Source organism: Rousettus aegyptiacus, unplaced genomic scaffold, assembly GCF_014176215.1.
Source record: "Rousettus aegyptiacus isolate mRouAeg1 unplaced genomic scaffold, mRouAeg1.p scaffold_m13_p_9, whole genome shotgun sequence".
Lineage (NCBI taxonomy): Eukaryota > Metazoa > Chordata > Mammalia > Chiroptera > Pteropodidae > Rousettus > Rousettus aegyptiacus.
In genome coordinates this window covers 97,672,167-97,696,041 of record NW_023416312.1, presented here as the reverse complement: position 1 = coordinate 97,696,041, position 23,875 = coordinate 97,672,167, and the positions used below count along the sequence as shown (strand labels likewise).

At 41.9% G+C, this 23,875-nt stretch overlaps 1 long non-coding RNA gene and 1 pseudogene across 29 annotated transcripts in view; one reads left to right on the top strand and one right to left on the bottom strand.

Annotated features, from left to right (window-relative positions):
- Nucleotides 1-23,875, bottom strand: part of LOC107499481 — a 171,334-nt gene that overhangs the window by 120,745 nt on the left and 26,714 nt on the right. The window lies entirely within an intron of this gene.
- LOC118608045 lies at nt 22,634-22,752 on the top strand (annotated as a pseudogene).

The following is a 23,875-nucleotide window of genomic DNA, read 5'->3' as shown; positions in this document are numbered from 1 at the left end:
TACTGCATGTCAATTATACCTTAATAAAAACTAATAGCTGTAGGAGATCGCCATATTAAAAAACAAAAGTTCTGATAGCAGACTATAGCATATCCCTGACAGAATCATGGTCTCACAATGGTCCCTCCATTCTCTGAACGTTTTGGATTGTGTCACACCCCTGGTCACCTAACATGCACTGGTTTTTGGTAAAGTGACTGTAGTACTTATATCCTGTGCTACATTAATTAAGTCTGAGCTGGCAGCCACAACTATGATAAATAACTCTGCCTTTAAACTTGAAGACTCATTTGGTCACACTGCTAAGTCCTCACATGTTTCTGAAAGTCCTTGACAGAGATAGAACCAGGCTTGGGTCACATGCACACAAAGCCACCGACTCATCTCAGTTACTCTAGTTCCCACCTACAAGCCTCCAGCTTGAGAGGGACCTAGAGTCATGGGAGGTCTGCAACTCTGATTCTTTGGGGGAATATGAAATCTGGACATTGGCCCTCTCTATTTTTATCAGATAAAAAATATCTATGGAATGTACCTTCAGAGTGCGTGCCGTGTCTCCAAAACCCAGAATCTTAACAACATCTCCCCATTTCCAACACTTGAAAACTCACACACACTGCTCACATGTCAGGAGGAATTCTGTCATTTTGAATTTCTATTTATACCAATGTGGCAATATTATCATTACATAGCATCAGTGTTTCATCACACAATAATATGCATTATTGGCCAATATATCCATGCCTACTTCTAAATGCCTTATCAACATTCTTATGTTATTAAAACACTAAGTGTACAACTTGTTTGAAATAAATGAAGACTTATCCTCACTGATATTCACATCAATCCAAGACTCAATATGACATGAGCTGCTAAGTCTTTGGTGAGTGTGGCAGCAATGCTCGAGAGAGCAATTCAAGAATCTTAAAACTTTCTCATGTAATTCCATATCATTTGAAATATATTTCAGAGCGAAATATACATTGTTGACAGTAATTAGAAAGAAGGTGGTAAAAGGGTGTCCTTTATTAGTTGGCTCTTGCTTGTGTCCCAAGTTAAGGAATTGGAAGACCTAGGTTGGTCTTTGCTCTGCCACTTACTAGCTGTGGGACACTGGGCATGTCCCTTGCCTCATCGAACCTCAATCTTCCCATCTGTAAAATGATGGAGCTGGACCGGCTGATCTTGAAAGGCCTCTCCTACCCCAGAGCCTGTGGTTTCCTAACATTTCACTCTGCAGATCATGGTGATAGCTGTGTTAATGGCATCACTACCAGCCCTAGCTGATTCGAGGTTTAAACTGCTAAAATTGTGTTACTAGACTGGCCTTTATTCTTACCTCATTCTCAAATACTTTCATATGCTTTCCTTACCAAGTCGCTTTTTACAAAATTTTTAATTTAATTTTTTAAATTAAGTTTATTGGGGTCCAAGTCACTTTTAATTCGAGGTCCCTTTCATATACTTCACTGGTCTAGAGCTTATTTAGACCAATAAAAAGTCACAAGAGAAGAAATTGACACATTTTACTCCACAGGAAGTCTTTTGTGCCTTTTGTGGGTGGAAAATAATGTCATCTGATGAATAGCTGAAGGAACTTTAAACACTTACTCTAGACAAGAGAAGACGCAGCAGCATATGAAAGCTGCTTTTAAGCATGTGAAGAGCTTTCACACACTGGCAAAAGATTTTACCTGGCCTGAGTGGCCCAAAGGAGTTTAATCTAGGACCAAGGAGCAGAAGATACTAGTGATGGATTTTGGTGAAGCCTGAAGAACTTTCTAACGGAGCAACCTGAAGATGGAGTAAGCTGTTTTGAGATATAAGGAGCACTCTGTCACTGAAGGTATTCAAGGAAGAGGCTAGACTACCACTCGTAGGGATGCAACCAAAGATACTTAGCTTAGGCTAGCTGATCTTTCAGTCCCTTTCCAACTCTCTTAAATTTGACAGGCTCATTTCCAGTCTCACTCCCTCTCCGCCATCTTTTCATTTCCTCCTCTTGCCCTTCACACCTATCCCAAATAGTCAGAAGTCAGACAGGTCATCTAAATTTACCCCTGCTCTCTATCCTCATCGTCCCTGACCTAGTTCAAGGCCCCATTCTTTCTCACTGGGGACTAATGAAACAGTTGACGACTGGTATCCCAGCTTCTATCTCTCTCCCTCCATCCAATTTCCAACTTGCTGCCAAAAGAATCTAAAATAAAAAGTTTGTAATTTCACTTCCATTCTTAAAACTCTCCAGGGTCCTCCTATCATTTTATAGAAAAAAAAAACTCTTAGCGTGGAATATGCCTTTCGAAGCCTGTTTTTAGCCCATCTTTCCAGCTATTCACTATGAGCTTTAATCAAAACAGACTGCTCACCATTGCCAGAACACCCCAGGGCACATTTGCAACTCAGCACTCTTCTCCTATTTTCCCCTCAGCTTAGAGAGCCCGCTCCCCTTTTGTCCCCCTGAACACTTCCCATTTGGCCTACAGAGTCCAGTCCAAGGTTCTGTAGGTTTGTATCACCTCCTCAGATAGAAAGAGTTGCTCCTTTATCTGTGTGATGCTGCCGTTTTCTAAATACCTCAACACATCTTATTCTGTGGTGATGCATTTGGTGAACTGTGTATGTGGCCACATCTGCAGACACAGAATGCAAATGTGCCCTAAATGAATTCCAATCTTTTAGATTTAATCTTCAATGTGGCACTGCTGAGTTTGTAAACTATTTAGCTTCTTTAATAATACTTCTCTATGTTTTGGTCTCGATTCGATTTTTAGATGCTTAGGATGGAAAGGTTTTATTATTATGACTTTTTCTGAGAATTTTAAAACATTAGTTGCCACAGCATCCTGAGGAAAAAGATGTTGTTGTAAAGAAAAATGCAAATGACTTGCTCATGGAACACAGGGAGTCAGTAGCAGAAGAACAGGAGTAATTTCATTTTGCAGGGTTGGACAATACAGAATGGAAATAGAAACTAGAAATGCTTTCATCTTTCTAAATGATGAATTCTACATCTTCCTGTTCCAGATTAGGGTCTTACCAGGTCAGGGCAGCAGGCCGAGAGCAGGTGAGAAGTAGAGAACGATGAAGCTAAAACAGGGCAGTGGAGAGGGCTGGTTCCAGAGAAATGAACAGAAAACAAAAGGTCACACAAACTGGTGGGCAAAGCCGGATGGGAAGCCCTGAGACCAGGCAAATGTCTGCAATTATGCTGATGTGTGTACACACTCACTCTGGCGGGGACCCCGGGAAGATGGCTGTAGCGGTTGCCTGTGGAGGGGGGAACTAGGGAACACAGGATTGGCTAGGAGAGGGGAGGCTTACATTTCACTGAATACTTATTTTATTTGCACTTTGTCATGTGTATCTTATTATACAAAAAAAATCATATAAAAAGGAGACAAGTCAGCAACTATGAATAGTGAAAATGTTGAAGGAACAGCACAAGATACTCAGGGGCCAGAAGACCAGTGTGGCTGTCCTGAAAAGCAAACAAGGCAAGGCCCGTTGACCTTGACCCTGACCCTGAAGGAAGTGCTGCCCAAATCGCAGGTATCTATATGAATTCTCATTCTACCTTGCTGCCCATTAATTCCAAGCAAGGCTGATCTGGATGACTACAGGTGCAACCAAAAATACCTGGCTGGACAGAAGGTGAGACAGAGAACAAACTGGGTTTCTGGCAGTGTGATGGTTAATTTTATGTGTCAACTTGACTGGGCCATCAGATGACCAGATATGGGATTAAACATTATTTCTAGGTGTGTCTGTGAGGGTGTTTCTGGAAGAGATTAGTATTTGAATTCACAGAGTAAAGCAGATGGCCCACCCCGATATAGATGGGGTCATCCAAACCACTAAACAGAACAAAAAGGCTGAGGAGGGTTGAATTTGATCTCCCTTTGTGTGATGGAGCAGGGATCTCAATCTTCTCCTGCCTTGGGAGCTCCTGGTTCTCAGGCCTTCAGACTACACCACAGGCATTACCAGGTCTCTAGCTTGCAGATGGCAGATCATGGGACTTCTCCTATTGGCTCGGTTTCTCTGGAGAACCCTGACTAATATGGACTGCTCTGATAACTGGGTCCCTTAGTGCGCATTAAGCATATGTTCTTGCAAAAGTTCTGATAACTTTTTCTAAAATTCTACTGTAGCAGTGGGCATTTAAATTGCGATGGCCACGTATAACCTATATGATGATAATCTCATCTGAGTGACAGATACATGGCATGTGACCAGAGTCCAGAAGCTCTAGTAATTGTATGGTCAAGATCAGCTCTAGGAGCAAATCGCCATCGCCGTCTAGGAAAACACTCTAAAGTAAATGACACTGAAGGGAAAGGCATCAGTACTGTGTGCTTCGAATACAAGTCAATACACTGTGATGGAACATGGGTGGCAACTACCATTTTCTCAGCAATTTCATGGTAGGCACTGCACTTAAAACGACTCTATCAGGTCATGATTGTTATCCCCATTTTTATAGATGAGAAAATAAGGCTCAGAGGGATAAAACTAGAAAGTATAAGAGTCCCTTCTAGACCAGTTATGACTGATTCCAAAGACTAGGCCCTTTCTGTTCTAAGAACCTGGGATCTAGAAATCGTATTCTGTGCAGTGGAAGCCCATGTGCTGGGCTCACCAGCCCAGTCCATCCTCCAGCTGAATCTCTCTGAATGACTTCTGTTGGTAACAAGAGTCACTAGCTGAGTGCTGCCTGGATTCCTGAATTACAGAATATTGTAAAATGGTGTTACATCAAACTAGTAAGTTCTGAGAGTGGTTTATTGCACAGTAATACTTAAGGGGAACGCTGTTTTAGTCACCATTATACTCAAGGTGCTGGCACTGTGTCGGGCACATGGCCAACTTGACCTCTAGTACATATTTACTGACTGAAGGAATGAGTGCTAGAGAGAAGAATAGGAGGAAGGGCTAGCAGAGAAAGACAAAGATGACTTGCAAGTGCCAGTTAGGCTTTCTAGTCATTTTTCCCAGGTGGCCTGGGACCCTTTATTAACTCTGGAGAGGTGAGTATACTTTTCTAAATAACATGGTATCTGCTCTTGGAAGCTGAGCAGAATAGACACCTCACCTCTCAGGGTGATAGGTGTGTCAGAAAGGAACCACTGAGTCTTTACCCTATGTTCCCTACCATAAATCCCAGCTGTCTAGTGGCTTTCCCTTTATCCCAAGATCTCAGGTTTTTCCAGTTCTCATGACATGGACCCAGTCAAGTTTCAATTACAATGTTTTTTTTTCTCTCTTCATTATAAGACCTCTGCACTTTCCTGGAAAGACCAGCTAGAAACTTTGAGCAAGAGAATAATTATCACAATGAACGCACTTCCAAGTTTGGCTTCAGAACCAGACATTTCTTGCAAACGACACACAGACTATGCCTCCCAGTGGAGATGGATGGACTCTGATTCTAAATGTAACTAGGTTTTACTTCCCTCACCTTTAATTGCCTGAAGTTTAGACAGAAATTCAATCAGTAGACTATTGTTTTCTCCTTCCTGGGAAGCAAGTCACAGCTGAAAGGAGAACTGGGGAAGAACTGGGTGGGGTTAGAAATCTGAATCTTGGCGTGACTCGTATGAATTTTCTTTTCCATTTTACTCACCTCCTTCTGGCTCTGATGTTATCAGTAATTTCCCGAGACAGAGAAAACCCAGATTTCCTCAAAAAGTTCAACTACCTGCCTCAGCAAAATACAAAATGCGTGGAGACTGGCTGCTCCATATAAACTTCCCTCCTGTGTTTGTGTCCAAGGAAACTCACACAAAGGAAACACACTGGCAGGCCTCTTTCATGTCTGCCTTCCTCTAGTTGGCTAAGAAGCAAAGTCCGTGGTGATTCTGGGCAGCCTATCCAAAAGCCAAAATGGACAGGACACTACTTCGGCTGATGAAGAAACTGATGTACCAAAGGAGAGAGAAAATCAAGCCACTTCTTATGTATTCAAAGGCATGAGCTAACCAGTACCGACAAAGCAGATGATGAGCTAGCTGTGCAAAGGGCAGAGTAGAAAGCAGAATTACTTCAATTTTCTCCTCAAGCCCAGGGTTTTGGTTGCTCAGTGTGTTTCCAAATGGTACAAATGTTAAAAGACCAAACCTGGCTTTTTCTGCCCAGCAGTGAACTTGGAGTCAAGAAACCTGGCTCTAGTCCTGCCTATGCTGTTGACTGTTATCCCACACCACCCCCTTCCCCTCTCTGGGCTTACGTTCCCTCATCTGCAAAATGAAGAGCATGGAGAGACAGTGTTTAAGGACTCTAAATGACAAATGCAGTAGAATAGTGATTATCCAAAACTGGTTTCTCATGAGTGTAGCTTCTCTGTGGGTCATTTTGCCTCCTTATGGATAGCATCCCTTCCAATTAGTACCTTCTCTGCTTAGTAAAGGCTTTGCTGTCATTTCAATGTCTTCTTTACTTGGTATTAGCAAATGTCCTTTGAAATCCAAACACTTAGCTACCTGCTATGTTGTAAAGGAAGTCTTAAAGAGCAATGCTTGCATCCTTCTAAGAGAACTAATAGATGAGGGGCATCTATCCAGATGTAAATAAAGAAGCACAATTGCCAAATCATCAGAAGCACATATTAAATGTCCACTATGTGCCAAGACTTTACATGGATCATTTCAGTCCTTACGACAGCAATAAAGACACCAGCGACAGTGTTGATGAGAGCCACGCACTGTTCCGGGCACTCTCAAATACATTCTCTCTGAAAACAAACACTGAATAGCATGTAAGTGCATGCCTGTTCTAAGAGCTTCACGTATATTAACTTCAATAGTCGTTCAGACTCCATGAGAGAAGAGACGTTATTAACCTTGCAGTACAGATGAGGAAACCAAGACACAGAGAAGTTAGTAACCTGACCAAGGTCATACACGTTAATAAATAACAGAGCTAGGAATCAAATCTGGAAAGTCTGCTCCATACAGTCCTTCAAGAAAAATAACTTCTATGCCCACGGGGATGCTTTCAGCTGTGGATTAACTGACAAATTAACTTTGAAACTCCATTGGCTTGGCATCAGATGGGTACTAGACTTATCAAGGTGATCACTTCATAAGTTAAATGTGTCTAATTGTTTGCTGTATACCTGAAACTAACAGTAATGAAAATTACTGTTCTTTCAACTATAATTGAAAACTGAATTAAAAACTCCATTGGCTTAACACTACAGTTTTACTTCTCACTCATGGTACATGTTCATGGCCAAGGTGATGAGGGTCTATGCTCCACACAGTTGCTCAGGGGCCCTGACTGATGAAGGCTCCACCATGACTGCTGCGAGTTGCCATGGTAGGGGGAAGCAAGTCGATGGAGACTGCACACTTGCTCTTCTCTGCTTCAGCGCAGAAGTGACACAGGCAATTTTCCCTCAGCTCATTGACCAGACTTGATGACACAGCCATGCCTAACTATAAGAAGGCTTGGCAGTTGGTCTTTCATCTTCCCAGAGGAGAAAAGCAGATGTCAGGAAGCACGAGCAATGTCTGCCACAAGTTACAAGTATCAAAACACCTAAAGTTCAACTCCATACCTAATGAAAACCAGCATTCTTTTAGCAAAGAAGGAGGAACTGGCTATCGACTAGGTAGCTAATACTATCCATTATATACTCTGATCTTAAGATGAAGAACCTAAGACTTAGAGAGGTTTACTAATGGACTCAAGTCTACTCAGTAAGAAAGTGGCAGAGCCTGAATTTGAACTCTGGTCTGATTCCAAGGTCTGTACTCTTCGCTCCAGCAAACTGCCTCGCAAAGGAAGAAAAATAATGTATGATCGTCTACCACTCAGGATTATCCACAGTGGTCCGCAGAGTCAGAAGGAGAGAACCGGAGCTAGAGCTGGCATCTGGCCACTGCTGTATCATCTAGAAGTACAGATGGCAGAACTGGAAGGGGCTCTCAGACAAGAGACGAGACTACCCTCTGCCACCTCAGCACTTTTCAGATCTAGAAACTGTGGCCCATCGAGTGAAGCACTTTGTCCAAAAGTACCCAGATGGTGAGGAAATAACTCTACTATAGCATTTGTAGCAGCCAGGGTCCTGGCAGGAAACAGAGAACACATTCCAAAGGTACAACTGAAGGTGTGGGCAGGGTGAAGGGGACCAATAAGGGACAGTGCAACAGGAAGAAGCTGTTAGCATCCTTAGGCCTTAGCGAGGAGAGCAGAACCTGGGAAAAGTTCAGGCTATCAGAAAGGAACAACCCATCAGAAGGTGTGGCACGAGGAAGAAGAACACAATCACGGCCAAATGTGACCTGGCCGAGGAAACTACAAAAATAAATACCCAGACCTCTCTTTCCTCCCAACTCGCTGATCTTCCTCCTTCTTCCATTAATACCTCCCATTGGCCAAACCCACTGGAAGCCAGAGGACAAGGGAGCCTGGGTGATGCGGTCTGTAGAAGTCAGTCTCCGGGGGCCCAGACTAGGGCAGAAATGGGTAAAGAGAAGATCTGAAGTGGGAAGCTGAGAATATCCATTATAGCATCTTCACCCTTTTTTTTATTGATTGATTCATTATTTAATATGTTCAGAGTCAGAAAGCGCTAAACACATTTTAATTTCCAACAACATTCAAGTTTTGTCTTTAAAATTTGGTAGTGAAAGCATGCCACCTATCAAGTACTAAGCTATTTTTATTTAGAAGATCAAGGGCATATTTTAAGGCTATGTTTAGTTTAGCACGAGGTAAAGAAAACTACATTTTAAAAATTCTTCCACAGCCTAACTTCTGGTTAAATATGGCAGATTGACCATAAATGGGCCAACTGAAGCATACTACTCCATGTGATGCTTCAAAATGGCCAATATCAAGGCTTGCATATATAAACAAAAGACCCAAAATAAATAAATAAAGTAAATAACTAAACTGAGATAATTTCAGGTCCTATCTTTAAATAAAGAAAGAAAAACTTCAGTTTTTAAAGTACTACTTCAGCATGGCCAGAAGGCACACGGGGCTCACGGAAGTCTTCCAGATCGAAAACGAAAGCGCGGCACATGCTTCTGGCCCTTCATGTGTTCTGAGCCTGTTCTCTGGATAGGATTTTGTTCCTTGCCTGGGCACTGAGAGATCAGAACTGTGGCAGGAGAACATAGCCATGTTCTTAAGTAATGGATCTTTGATGCTCATCGTGTTGAAACAAGTGCAGACTAAGTGGCAACAAAATCTACCATCTCCCTCAACACAAAAGGGTGGCCTGGAAGTCCGGGTGGTCCACGACCACACTGAAAGGTGGTCCAGGAGTCAACTCAAAGGCCAAACAGCAACATTCATTATACCTGCAGGGGAGAAATGCTACGACAGCTCCACCATGTCCCCCATTGGTTGGTTTGGATCCTTAAGCACAATAGATGTCATTAAGAACTTTTAAATTAGATGTAATGTAGGTAACCTGCATATGATGGAGAGCAGGTTACTGTATAGATCAAATGCCACTCTACTTCAGATGTCACCAAAAAGTCTGCTGCTATGTCCCTTTAGATATCATTTTACCCAAAAGCCTGGAGTTCTGAAAGAAAAGTCATATCTGCAACCCTACATGGAAAGCAGTAAGAACTAGGGGTAGAAAAAGAAGGGTGGGAGAGAGGAACAGAAGGGTGACAGGAGTCAACAATGATTTCTAAATTGAACTTGTCTGGCCTTCCCAGAGACCATTAAGTAAACCCAGCCACCAGCTGATGGAAGCAGTAGAAATTCAAGTCCATTTGCCAGAAGGGCAAGGGCAAATTCTATAGGCAAAGAAAGAAACACCACCCTTGGGTTCTAAAGAGGGACTTGGGCACACTGACTATCAAGAAAACAAAAAGAAGAATATTTTTTAAAAGATACACAGTAGCGCTTCTTTAATGACCACAATATCCTATGATGAAAGTAGAAGGTATCTGAAAAATAATCGACAACCTTCTGTATCAGCGTGTGGGGGAAACGGTGGTAATCCTTTTGTTGGCTTCTCCTCAGTCACGTATCGATGACATACAGCAGCTCCGAATTCCTCCCGACAACAATTCAACCTGGAGAGTCTATTTCATGCTGGACTACAAAGGAAAAATTGTCAAAAAGCTAGAGTAGCCAGATTTTGCTCATAAATCTGGAAGTTTAGCTGTTTGGTACCGCATAGCATTTTATTTCAGAGGAGACTGGCAAATAAATCCCCCGTGCCTTCTTTGGTTAATGCTTCCTTGAGAGAGGAAGCAGGAACTGTGAGTAGGTTCAACCCTGCGTGAACTGTGAGATACTCACAGCCTCCCGTGGATGTGTAACTGTGGGATAAAGCATACTATTTCTCATATTTTGCAGCAAAACTTTTTTAGTGATAGTGGGGACTCCAAAGACTTCAACGTCAGGAAAGCAGAAAAAGGAGAATAAGCACAGATCAAGCGGAGTGAAGAACTTGGAAGGCCACAAAGCTGTCCTCAGAGAGCTGACTGGCCCTCCAAATTACAAAGGTCAACAACCACGACAAACGCAAGCTGGCAATTTCTGATGGTTAAGAAAGACCTGGCAGCATGGGTGATACCAATCACTAGGCAGGTGGCAGCACCATGTTTCTTGAAGGTTTTATTTGGATTGGACCCTAACTGGCAACCAGGTAGAGAGACGGAGCCCAGCATCCCCAGGGAAAGGCTTTACAAAGCCTAGGCTGGATGTCAGAGGCCCAGCCAAGGAGGAGAGTCTTAGTGGGTTCCTGGAACACACTCCAGCATTGCCCACACCGTGATGCAAAAAGGAAGGCTGGAGAGTAATGAGCCTCCATGGGACTCAGGGGCTCTTCCCAGTTCCCAGGGGCACTTAATACTTGTGGTATCAGACTCATTCCCTGTGCCATCTACTGGTGGTGTGTGTAGCGGGCAGGGGTGGCCATGGCGGGGTACTTCTACTATCCTGCCAAGCTTAGTTCTTGATGCTTCAGGTACTAGGAGTCACTGAGTCTTCTCGCTGCCAACCTTTAGGCCCTATTCCTGACTGGGGCGGGGTCAACAGGAGTCTGACAATCTGCTGGCAGGACTGGAATGCAGAGTCTATCTCACCATTGTGCTCTGCCATGAAGGTCATCAATCCACTGTGCAGGGCATCCAGTGCCATGTAAGGGAATGGAATTCAGCTTTTGATTCAGCGGCTCAGGGCGCGAGCTCACATTATATCAATATCTAAATGATACCAGTAGATAAAATTCTAGCATTCACATTTCAGTGTCAGTGGCCTCAGAGAGAGCTTCAACATATGTACCAGATGGATTCGCTCTTTTAGATTTAGTTCCCTTCTCTCAGCAAACTCCTGCAACACCAAAGGAATAATTACGGCTCAGTAGAATGCTGCAGAGTGCTAGCCAAAAAATAAAGTCACATCAATTTAAACTAGCAAATATGAATTTTTGGAAGAGAAAATAATTCTCTTTCCAGAGGTAATTATTTGTCTCTTTGGAAATGTTTGCCAATATAAAATCCCCCTTCCTGGCCTGTGGAACATAAAAAAACATGAATCACAGTAGTGGATCTGCATGGAAGGGGCTGGAAGGCGCCGGGGAGGAAGGGCAGGGCTGGCTTTGCACGGAGCCTTGTGCATTGCTAACGGGAGGACAACCTCAATCCAAAAACTCATGTGCAGCTGAAGGCACACTCACAAAGGAAAGAAAGCAACTGGTAGGAAGATCATCATTCCTTCACATGTGCCCCACTTGCCAGATTATAAAGCACTTCTGTATTAATTATGTCGTTAGAGCCTCCCAACATCTCTGTAAGGTAGGCAGGGTGAAGACTGTTTGATCCAATTTACAGATGGAGAAGCTGAGGTTAGACTGCCGAGCAGCAATTTAATGGCCTTCACTTCAGATGTATTTCTGTCCCACAACCAGGGCATCATTCACCTCGCCATGGGCTACTTTATCCCAACCATACCAGCCACGGCTCTTAATTCACTGAGAAAAACTGCCTGTATCCTAGGTGTGGAGGCAGCTGTTCAAAGCCCTTCACACACAAATTCGACTGTCTTCTGCTGGGGGCCAACAACTAATCTAGTTGAATTGTCATTAGGCACCAAAAGAGGCACCTTCACAGTACACCTTCTATAGATAAGTCACCAAATGGGTCTCCTTAGCTACTGAAGAGTTTGCTTAAAAGCAGTTCCTTTTGATTCTCTCTTAAAGCAGTAATGGCCACACTACTGCTACTTCCCCACAACTCCAAAGAGCTACCAAGGCACTGGCAGCCACCTAATACCTTGAGGAACCATGAATCAACCCCCACCCACATATACAACTAAGGCATCTTTCAACAATATCATTCTTAGCATGGGGCAAGCAAGTTCCTGCCCCAGGGCCCACACTTTACAGGGCCTTGCTCGGGCTCTGCTCTAGTCACACTACTTCCCACAGAGAAAGGAGTCTGTGGGGTCAAGGGGACTTACCGCACAAAATCTATGCTTCCCTCTTGCATGCTACTCTCATACCCAAGCCCTTGAAATTTCCTCCCATGTGTCCCAAGCCTGTGTTCATGGCCTGTGCAATGTTCTTCCCTAGTTCTGCCTTCCCAAGGATGAACCATACTACAGGTGGGCAGAATCCTAGGCCTGAGAGGTGAATGAAGGGTGGCCATGGGGCGGCTGTTGCCCTTCCATCCAGTGATGATGGAGCTTGGACATGAGGGGCACAACACTTTTCTCAAACTTTCATGTCCTGTGTTCCACCTGGGATCTTACAAATCCAAATCGTGGATAAGCAGGCCTGGAGTGGGACCTGAGAGTCTGCAGTTCGAACAAATACTCGCGTAATGCTGATGCTCTGGTCTGGGGTCCATGCTTTGGGGAACAAGTCTGCTGTCTACAGGCACGTGTGGAGGGTCCCTCAGGGTAAGAGACAAAGCCAAGATGTTGGAGAGAATAGAAGTTGGCAGTCAGCCTGCATCTTGTGCCCCTACTCCAGGTCTACCAAAGCTGGAGGCGGCCTTGCCTTTCATCATGTCAAGAAGTATCGAGTACATGAACCATGTGTGGGCACCAAAAGAAAACATCTGTTCTTCCTTCGAAGCCTCTATGTGCCTCCCATCATCACCTCCCATGCCAGAAACTGGGAAACTACTCCTTGGAATACTTCACAATGACATTTGTCACCAACTTTCAATAACAACTGCCTCCTCCCATGGACATTCACACAGTGTTTTACTACCTGACCACAGTATCTGGCTCTCAGAAATTAGACATCTCACCTTGCTCACTTACCACTGCTTAACATCAAACACTGAAGCTGGAGAAGGCACACTAGATTCTTTTTTTTTTCTATTTCATCAAACTTTTCTCTTTTTAAAAATTTTTACATATTTTTTCAATTATCATTGACACACAATATTATATTAGTTTCAGGTGTACAACAGAGTGATTAGACATTTACATAACTTATGGAGTGATTACCCCGATAAATCCAGGACCCATCTGACACCATACAGTTATTACAATACCACTGACTATATCTTCCATGCTACACTCTACATCTCCACGACTGTTTTGTAGCTACCAATTTGTACCTCTTAATCCCCTCCCCCCTTCATCCATCCCTGCGCTCCCCAATCTGACAACCATCAAAATTCTCTCTGTATCTATGAGCTTGTTTCTGTTGTTTGTTTGTTTATCCTGTTCTCTAGATTCCACACATGACATTTGTCTTTCTCTGTCTGACTTACTCCACTCAGCATAATACCCTCTCGGTCAACCTCTGCTGTTGCAAATGGCAAGTTTTTATTTTTATATGGCTGAGTAACATTCCATTGTACATATTTACCACCCCTTCTTTATCTGTTCATCCACTGATGAACACCCAGGATGCCTCCATATCTTGGCTACTGTAAATAATGTTGCAATAAACACAAAATTCACATGTCCCTTCAAAGTAGTATTTTGTATTTCTTCAGATAAAAACCCAAAAGTGGGATAACTGGGTCCTTCTTCATGTCTTGTTATAGCCTTTGCTTTAAAGTCTATTTTGTCTGATCTAAGTACTGCTACCCTAGCTTTTTGTGTTTGTTTAGGGACAATAGATTCTTAATGACAACACACCTCCACTGAGCAATCTCATGTATCCCTGGCCTAAGAGGGAGGACAAGAACCTTTAGGGTAGACCTGACCGATCCATACTAACACACAGCTGAGAACTCATAAAACCCCAGCCACTGGTCCACTAACTAGTAACAAACAATCTATATTCAAATTACTAAACCCATATGAGGAGGCCTGGAGTTTTTTCTGTCTTTCATCATTGTAAAGAAAAGGGTAAAAATTAAAAACAAACACAAAATCACAGAAATATTGTTTAACTGGAACATCTGACTGGGAGAGAAAACCACTAAATGCATTCCTGAGGCACAGTTTTCAAAAATTTTCAACATGAACTCGCTTAAATTCAATAGTAGTATGAGCCCATATAAAACAGATAAAAACAAAACTTTGTATGAAGTATAAAATGGGGTTCACAGCTCACAGTCCTGTTTACTTGGTACTCAATGGATTGATACACACAGAGGCCCCAATGGCAGCACCAAGAAACATCTAGTGTTCTAAAGTGCCCCTTTACAAATTGCCACAGAAACATACGTCACATTATTAAGGTGAGACTTTCCTCCTAAGATCACTGATTAGCACTCAGGTACAAGAGAAGCAAAAAATAAAAATAAAAATAAAAATAAAAAAATAAAATAAAATAAAATAAAATAAAATAAAATAAAAATGAAGGACAGATGAATTCACGCCACAGTGGTCTGTCTGGGAGCGGGTCATAGGGCTGCCAAATGTTTTAATAACACACCCAAATGAAGCCTCATGGTCACTCGAGGAATACAGAGAACCGGGTCTGAGTCCTAAATCTGCAGCTAACTCACTTGGTGACCTTAAATAAGGCCCTTTCCTTCTCTGAGCCTCAGACAGAGGACCCAGACAGCCTTTGTGCGGATCTGATGCTGTGGGATTTTATGATATTTCAGGATGCCACATTTAAGTAAAGATTCATGGTCATATCATCCATCACAGATAGATGCTAGAGGAAAAAATATAAAGGAAGGAAAACTTTATGTTGTTCTGCTGGCACAGTTCTGTGCTTTCGTTCAGAAGCTCAAAGCATTTTAATAGCTTATACCATTGGATCCGTAGCAGAAAAACAAGGAAATTAATCTTGAAGAAATCATATGTCTGCAATCTTTGAATATCTTTTGCTCAGTAAGGTTCCAGCTGCTTCTGCACATTGTCAGTCCTTACTTACTTCTGGATAGAGGGAGAGAGAGTGTAGTATTTGACTTCTGGGGGGAAGGGAGGTGGTCTTTAGGGTATAAGATTAGGGAAGCAGAAAGAGCATTAGAAAGCTTTTGCAGTAGTTTAAATAAGGGATGATAAAGACTCGAACCAAAGTCATGTCAATGAAGATAGAAAGAAGAGGACAGATCCAAGCAGCATTCAGGAGGACACATTAACAGGATGGGTGATACAGTTGAGGAGGAGAGGGGAAGAATGAATAACTGGGGGGATAACGTGCATGGCAGTGCCATTATCCAGGCTGTGAATCTGAGAAGGAAAATGAGATTTGAGAGATGATATGATGAATTAAAGATTGGGATGTTGCCTGAGATGCCTGTGGACCAGGTGGAAATGGCCAGCAAGCATGTGGGTATATTAGTGTAAAAGTCTTACAGGTCTAGGCTGGACAAATGTAGCCACTAGATTAATTTGGAAGTCCTCGGCATATAGAGTCCCTGCCTCCTTGTAATTTTGCCACTGTGTCTCATTTAGTCATTAAAATATTTACAGTCCCCCCCCAAAAAAAATATTTAGAGTCCCTACTTAATTTTGCTAGGCAAGGGGATACATAGGTAAATAAAGACAGACACAGTCTCTGTTCTTCTATAGCTTACAGTCTAGCAGCAGAAACTGTAAAACAATACACAGATCTCATTTTACATTCTGATAAATATTAAGAGGGAAACAAATGGGTACAGTGATCAAGAATACCAGAGGGAGGAAGGATGACCTCTGGAAAAGGCCTTTAATCTAAGACTTGAAGGACATTCTTGGACAAAGGAACAGAATATGTAAAGATGTAGGAGCAAGAAGAATTTAGTCACGAAAATGGCATGCCCACTACCTTGGGTTCTGTGGCATGCCTAGAATATTTGCTGCTGCTGTAACTGATATTTAAATGATAGTAATAAAGTAGTACAATAAGGCATGATCACAAAATTACACTCATACCAAAGCAGTCAATGCCTATGAAATGGTGTTTAAGAATTTTATGTTGTCACTGATGGGACTGGATACAAATGGTTGTATCAGTCAGATGTCATATTAACTTAAACAAAACTTTAAATAAAATTGCTATAAAGCTCTGCATTCCATTACTAATAGTTCTGATTGCCTTAAATCATGCTAGCATATTGAAGTCGCACTCGGGGCAAAGTCACCATTCTGTAGAATTTCGGTCAAACACTGTTATTGAGGAAGTAATACTTAAAACAACATTATTTTTAATGATTAAATAGAGAGCTGGGACAAACTGAGGATAAGAAAAAAATTCTATGTAGCCATTGGGGAAAGGATAAGCAGGTTGTGTTTTACAATTCCTTCCTGGTGGGTTTACAATTATTCCACAGCATGACAGCTAAAATGCCTAAGAAATCACTTACCTGAATCTCGGTAATGATTCATTCTCTATGCTTTGTTATGTTCACTACGAGTTCTGTTGACCTTACCACACAGAAAGACAGAGTTTATCTATTTACAGTTCTAACTATTCCTTGCAGGCAAAACAAAAGTGTGCTAGGAGTTGAACAATTCTTGGCCAGCAGTGTGTATTTTAACAAAGATGTTTAAGATGCATCGATTGAAAATTTAATGTATAAATCTAAGCTGGCTGGTAAGGAAAATAAAAACAAGCTTTATTTGTTATAGGCATAGATTTAGCTATATTAAAGTGTTTCTGCTTTTAAGATGAAGCCTCTATGTCAAAAAAGGCAAAAGACAGAAATACTCCTCTTTGTAGTACAATTAAAAAAGAAAGTAACAAATTGTGCTAATTTCTTGTGTTTGTAATTTGGCTGAAAATTGTGGTGTTGCTGTATTAGTTTGGGTGTGGGACAGCATGCAAATAGAGAACTCACCAGCACTTATCAACTATTCTCTTATTTCCTCGATTGTAAAACGGTTCAGAAATGCATGGCCTGCCTGTGGTAAACTATAATTAAGGCCATTTTTTATAATTAAGGGGTATTTTTTAAATTAACATTTTAAAGTCCACTGGCAACCCTTATTTCTTTTGTCTCACACTGGCAGGACCGACAGGGTGGGCCATTCAGAAAAAGCTCTGAATCTTACCGGCCCTCAGCAAATGAGCATGTGTGATTCTGGCAAAGGACTGAACATCTCCAGCTTGCTGATGGCGGATGCATCACTAGGAGGCTATCGGTCCCATTAGCGTCCCGGGAACACAGAGGCTCTCTGCTTTAACACAGGTATGTGAGCTATTGCATGCCCACAGGTCGAGGAGCACAACTACTCAACCCTATTCATTCATGCCATTTCCCCAAATGCTAAATAGCCCAAGAGAACATGGACCGCCTTCTACACTCCTGGCTCTGGCAAACAAACTGTGGAAAGGATCTGACCATTTACAGCTTGATTTTGACTTTTGGGGTTTCCACAAGTTCAGCTCAAACGTAGTACTGAGAGTGTATTTCTTTACCTCGAGTTAAACCAGCCAAATGCCGCAGGCCACAGAATTCTTTTCTATGCTTTAAAACTCAACCGATGGATGAACAATACATCTTTATCTCCCCGATCCTCACTTTATATATCTGGAAACTGAGGCTATGAAAGAGTAGATGACTTGCTTAAGGTTTTATGGCCAATTAGGGGCAGAGCACCAACTCAAACCCAAGAGTCTTATCTCCTCCCAGCAAGGCTCTTTCCAACACACTATATCACCCGATGCAGCCGACTTGCTAGGAAATGTCCAAGCAGTGGGCTGTATGGAGTAATTTACTGGTATAAAGAGATATCTATGAGGTTGTAAGTGAACATAAAGTCCAAGACTTTTACAGAATGACCTGGTATTGAGCTGCTCAGCCTCCCTCTGTGGTCACACCAAGGCTTACCAACTGCTTAGACTTGAACTATGCCCCACTGTTCCCAGTACCTACTACCCTAACTCTGACCCATCTTTCTGTGGTGTGGCTCATGACCTAACACTCCCTGGCTCCCTGCTTTGGCTCATTCACAGATACTTGCTCTTTCTCCCTCCTCTCAACTTCCATCCCACCATAGTCTCTGCCCTTGAATCTTCTAGCCCTACTGCTGCCCCACCTGGCCCTGTCATTTCAGGATTTGAAGTCCAGGCCACCACAGCAGAATATCCCCTTTCTCTTGGCCCTGTGGATGAGGACCAGGAGCAGTGAGTGCGGTGGGGGAGGCGAGAGTACATAAACACTCGCTTTTTCAAAATATCAGCCAGACACTTCTCTCAACCACTCCTTGGCCTAGCTACAGTGTAATGGAAAAGGAAAATCAAAAGCTGACCCGGGGCCTGGCAAAGATCACAGAAGGCTTACTGAATAAGAAGATAAAACTATGTTCCACTCACAATTAGGACTGAATACATTTCTTACGTTCTTGGCTTTTCAAAATTGTTCATATCTTTATGGTTTATAATAACTTTTTCCTAGCTAGAATATTTGCTAGGTATGAAATTACTATTATTTGAGGCAATTATTTTGGTGATGGTTTTTAAAGGGCCAGGAAGTCACCTAAACTATCATAAAGAGAATTCCTCATCAAACAGCACAGGTAGAGATCTTTCATTTCAAGAAGTAATCTCTGTATGAAAGTTAGCAAAAAAAAAAAAAAAACTTGGGCCCCGTGTTGCAAATGTGTGTTAAACTAGTGATTGGTAATAAAATAAATATATAAATATATAATTCAATCAGAAATATTGCTAAATGTGTGATGATTCAAGCATGCATGGGCTGGCTGGCATATTTTACTTTTATTTAAAAAACAGCAATGATAAGTTTCTGAGTAAATTATAAGCTCCTTAGTGATGTTTAACCCAGGTCAGAGAACAACCTGTTCAGAAGCTCTTAAACAACATTTGTTGGCATATAAATAATATGTGTTGACTTCGGATGATTTTTACCTACTCACTGGAATACATGCCATCAAACTTCTACTTGGCAACATTTTGTTATCTGTTCATAATATCAGTTGTGCTTGCTAATAATAAAAATCATTAAAAGTAGCCTATAATTCGGAATTGTGGCAATATCAAAATACCTATTCCACTCCCCGCCCCCAGTCTGTATTAGTGAAGCCTGACTGCACTACACAGATATATTTCGGCATTCACTGAAATCTCGTTAAAGAGCATTCAGGACAAAAATTTCTATAAATGTCCATGCAGGTAGACCTGAAGCAGTCTGCAAGGTTATCAGGGGCATATAAACCAAGACTCCACTTAGGAACCAAAACGCTCAGGGCTTTAAGAGACTTTAAAACAAAAGAAAAAAAAACATGCACCTCTACTGTTTTTTCAATTAAAAAAAATCTAAGTAGTATAAATTTCTCAGGAAAAGGGTAAAGAAATGTCCTAGTAAGTCAAACACGATCTGAACCATGAAAGGGAGCTCAGAGGTCATTGGGGAGACCCCACCCTGATAATAACAGTCTCAGAAGCCCAGAAACCCAGTTTCTGCTTAAAGAGTTCTAGAGCCTCAGAGCTGCCCTTCTCCCAAAGCTCTTCCCATCATCCAACAGCTCAAGGCATTAGACAGTCTCTCTTTACACCGGGTCAAAATCTGCCTCCCTGTAATTCCTATAAATTGGTCCAGGTTTCTTGGGGTAAAAAAAAAAACTAGTGTCTTTATGGTTCTTCGTGTGGCATTTTTCACATGTGTCTTCTCACTGGACCTTCTCAATAACCCCGTGAGGCAGACATCCCTATTACCCTTGTGCTATGGATAAAGACCTGGAAGCTGAGAGAGGCTCAGTTAGTGCTCGGGGGGTTGCAAAGTGGTGAAGTGGCAGAGGCAGGGCTTCAACTCAGGTTCCATAATTCTTCCTGTTAATGCCATTTTCACTACTCAATTTGGCCCTGGTGAAACATTAAAAAAAAAAAGCTTCTGCTTCCCCATGAGAATAATGTTGAAGGCTGAATCGGGTAGAATGATTGAAGGCATACTCTCTACAGAGGCTCCCTGAGAGATCTCTGCTACTCACATGGCTTTAAATCCCTCACACAGAGGGGCCAAAAAGCCCAGGCGCTTATCCTGAGTTCTGGAGCAACAGACTCATCTTCCCATCTGGATGTCCCACAGTACCTCAAATTCAGCAGGTTCCGAGCTGAACTTATCATCTGTTCCCCATTCTCTCCTCAGCCCCCATTCCTGATCTTGCTCAGAGATATATCACACTCTATCAAGCAGCCATGCCAGAGACCTGGAGGATTATCCTTGACATTTCTCTCCCCCTCCCTACCCCTCGCCACAGCATCATAAAGATTCAACAACTTTGAAATTTCTTTTTATCTGCCTCTTACTCTCCATCACTGCTGCTACTGCCTTATTCCATCCACCATGAAATGTTGTTTAGACAAATCTGACAGCCTCCTAAATGGTCTCTGTGCCTCCAACAGCATCCCTCTCAAATCCACCTGAATCCATGTAGATCGTCACCAGAGTGAGCCGATATGGCACTCTATGAGCGCCACCCCCACCCCCACCACTACAAACTTGAATGGTTTCCTGTCACCCCTAGAGTGACTGTCAAACCTAGCTGATTAAGAAACTCACTGGGTATGTGAGAGGGACATCTTTAAATTTGTGAGTTCCCCAGGTTATAAGAATGAGTCAGCAATGTTTGGGAATTAAAGTGTACAAGGCAAAGTTTACACCCTCAGCGATCTGATTCCTGCCCACCTCTCTAGTCGTCATTCCTGCCACTTCGCCCTTGGCAACAGACACTCCAGCAATCCCAGAAACATACCATGCTGGCTCACAATTCTGTGCTGCCACTAAGGCTGATCTCTCAGAATACAATGTTGTTTCTACCCTTAGCCAATCTCCACTGAACCTTCAAAACTTAACTGAGATGTCCTTTCTTCAAGGAGTCTTCCATGACTTCAGCAGACTGGATTAGGCGCCCTTCTTCTGTGACACCATAGTATTGCAGAGTTCTCTATCATAGCACTTAAGACGTTGTGCTGAAATTATTTCCTTGCGTGTCTGACTCCCTGACAAGCCTATAAGTTCCTCAGACCAAGAAACATGTTTATTCACCACTGGCAAGTGCCTGTCGCATAATAGGTGCTCAGTAAATGTCAACCTGAAGTGAGCTTGGTTTCAAGAAGAGGCTCTACACTAACTGTACATGTGAATTTTAGGAAACTCAATTCACCTGCTTGGGCCTCAGTTCCTACACCTATAAAATTGGATAGTAAATCCTCATGTTCATTTCATGGATATGCCAAACATATGAATGTCTACTATGTGTCAGATACTGGGCTATGTGAAGATTGAACCAACCAATCGAGATATATATATATATATATATCTATATATATATATATATATATATAGATATAGATATATATAGATATATATATATATATATATATATATATTTATAAACTGTTACATAATATTGTAAATATATTTCTGTAATTTTAGCTTTTGCTTAGTCTTTCTAAACCAGAAATAACAATTTCATTCTATAAAACCAGTCTACTGAGATTTAGTCTCTCGGAGGCTTACCAAGGTATCAGGGTAAAGTCACTTAGCCCAGAGGGAAGTGCACTGACCTGACCAGAACTGGAAGTACACTCTGGGAAAACATTCCATACTGAGAACTCACTCTGACAGGTGCAGTGCTAATCTCCCAAGGACATAGGCTTCACAGCTGAGCGACACTGAGGAAGGGTCACTAAGCCCCAATCCATTGCCCCACTGACGTCTGCTTAACCTATGCTCAGGTTTCCATGGTAAAAGTTGTGGAGCCCAATGCAGCAGGTTAGAGTGAGCTCAACAACCTGACTTTCTAAGGCTCATCCAGGCCTTCCTGAAGCCTGTTTATGCAGGTGAATACTGGGAGGGAACATCCAAAGTGTTTTGAAAGATGAAGGCAGACAAGGCGGGAAGAAAAGTCTGAGCAGAGGTAACATGTTAACTATCCCAGAAGAATACTGCCAGAGCCTGAGATAAGATAGGGGTGGGGACCAATGAGAAATGAAGCTAAAGAAGTAGGTAGGAAGCACATCAGAATGCCAGGCTAAGCAACTTGAACTATGTGTTTTAGGAAAGTGAGAAGCCACCAAGGAGACTCTAAATATTATCTTGTTTTTATTTTCTTGTTGTTACTGTTGTTCTTGTTTTTGTTTTTCTTTTGTTTGTTCCTTGCACTGAAATGATGACTAAATTTTCATTTTGTGTTGGTGGACTGTACGGAGGGGGTTTTGGGGGTGGGGTGAGAGACCAAAACCAGAAAGACTGAAGATCACTGCAATAGTCTAAATGAGAGATGACAAAAGCTTGAACCAAGAAGTAGCATGGGGATAAAACAGTAGATTAAAAGAATATATTATATCTATGGCCATGCCACCATGAACGTGCCCGATCCCATCTGATCTCAGAAGTTAAGCAGGGTCGGGCCTGGTTAGTACTTGGATGCGAGACCATCTAGGAAGACCAGGTGCTGTAGGTGTTTAAAAAAAAAACACACACAAGCTAGAACTTCACATCCACTATAATGGCTGTAATCAAAAAGACTGACAATAACAAGTGTTGGTGAGGATATGGAGAAAATGGAATCCTTGTCCATTGCTAGTGGGAATGTAAAATGGCACAGATGCTTTGGAAAAGTCACGCAGTTTCTACAGAAAACGGGTAGTTCCTCAAAGAGTTAAACATACAGTAGCCATATGATCTAGCAATTCTACTCCTAGGTATCTAGCCAGGAGAAATGAAAACATTCATCCAGACAAAAACTTGAACTCAAATAGTCATAGCTGCGTTATTCATAATAGCCAAAGGGAACAACCCAGTGTCCATCAACTGATGAATGGATAAACAAAATATGTATATCCATTCAATGGAATATTATTTAGCCATAAAAAGGAATGAGAACTTTATTTTTAAAAATTTTAAATGCTCTATGAAGGACATTAAGAAAATGAAAACAGAAACCAGACTTGGAGAAATATTTGTAAAATATACATCTGATAAAGGACTTGTACCTAAAGTTAACAAAGAACGCTCAAAACACAAGAAAATAATCTAATTTGAAAATGGGCCATACATCTGAACAGATAAATACTCGCCAAAGCAGCATATGAAAAGATGCTTCACATCGTACATAGTTAGGGAATTTCAAATTAAAACAATGAGACATAATTATGCACCTATTAGAATGGCTAAAATCCAAACAACTGAAAACACCAAACGCAAGTAAGGGTGTGGAGCAACATAAATTCTCATTCCCTGCTGGTGGCAATGCAAAACAGTACAGCAACTGTAAAGGACAGTCTGGCTCTTTCTTCCAAAACTAAGCACACTCTTACCATATCACCCAGTAATCACTCTGCTTGGTATTTACCCAAACATGTTAAAAACTATGTCAACACAGATATTTATAGCAGCTTTATTCATAATTGCCAAAACTTGAAAGCAACCAAGAAGTCCTTCAGTAGGTGAATGGATAAATAAACTGTGGTCCATCCAGAGAATGGAATAGTATTCAGCAATAAAAGGAAATCATATATCAAGCCATAAGAAGACATGGAGGAACTCTAAATGCACATTACTCAATGAAGGAAGCCAATCTGAAA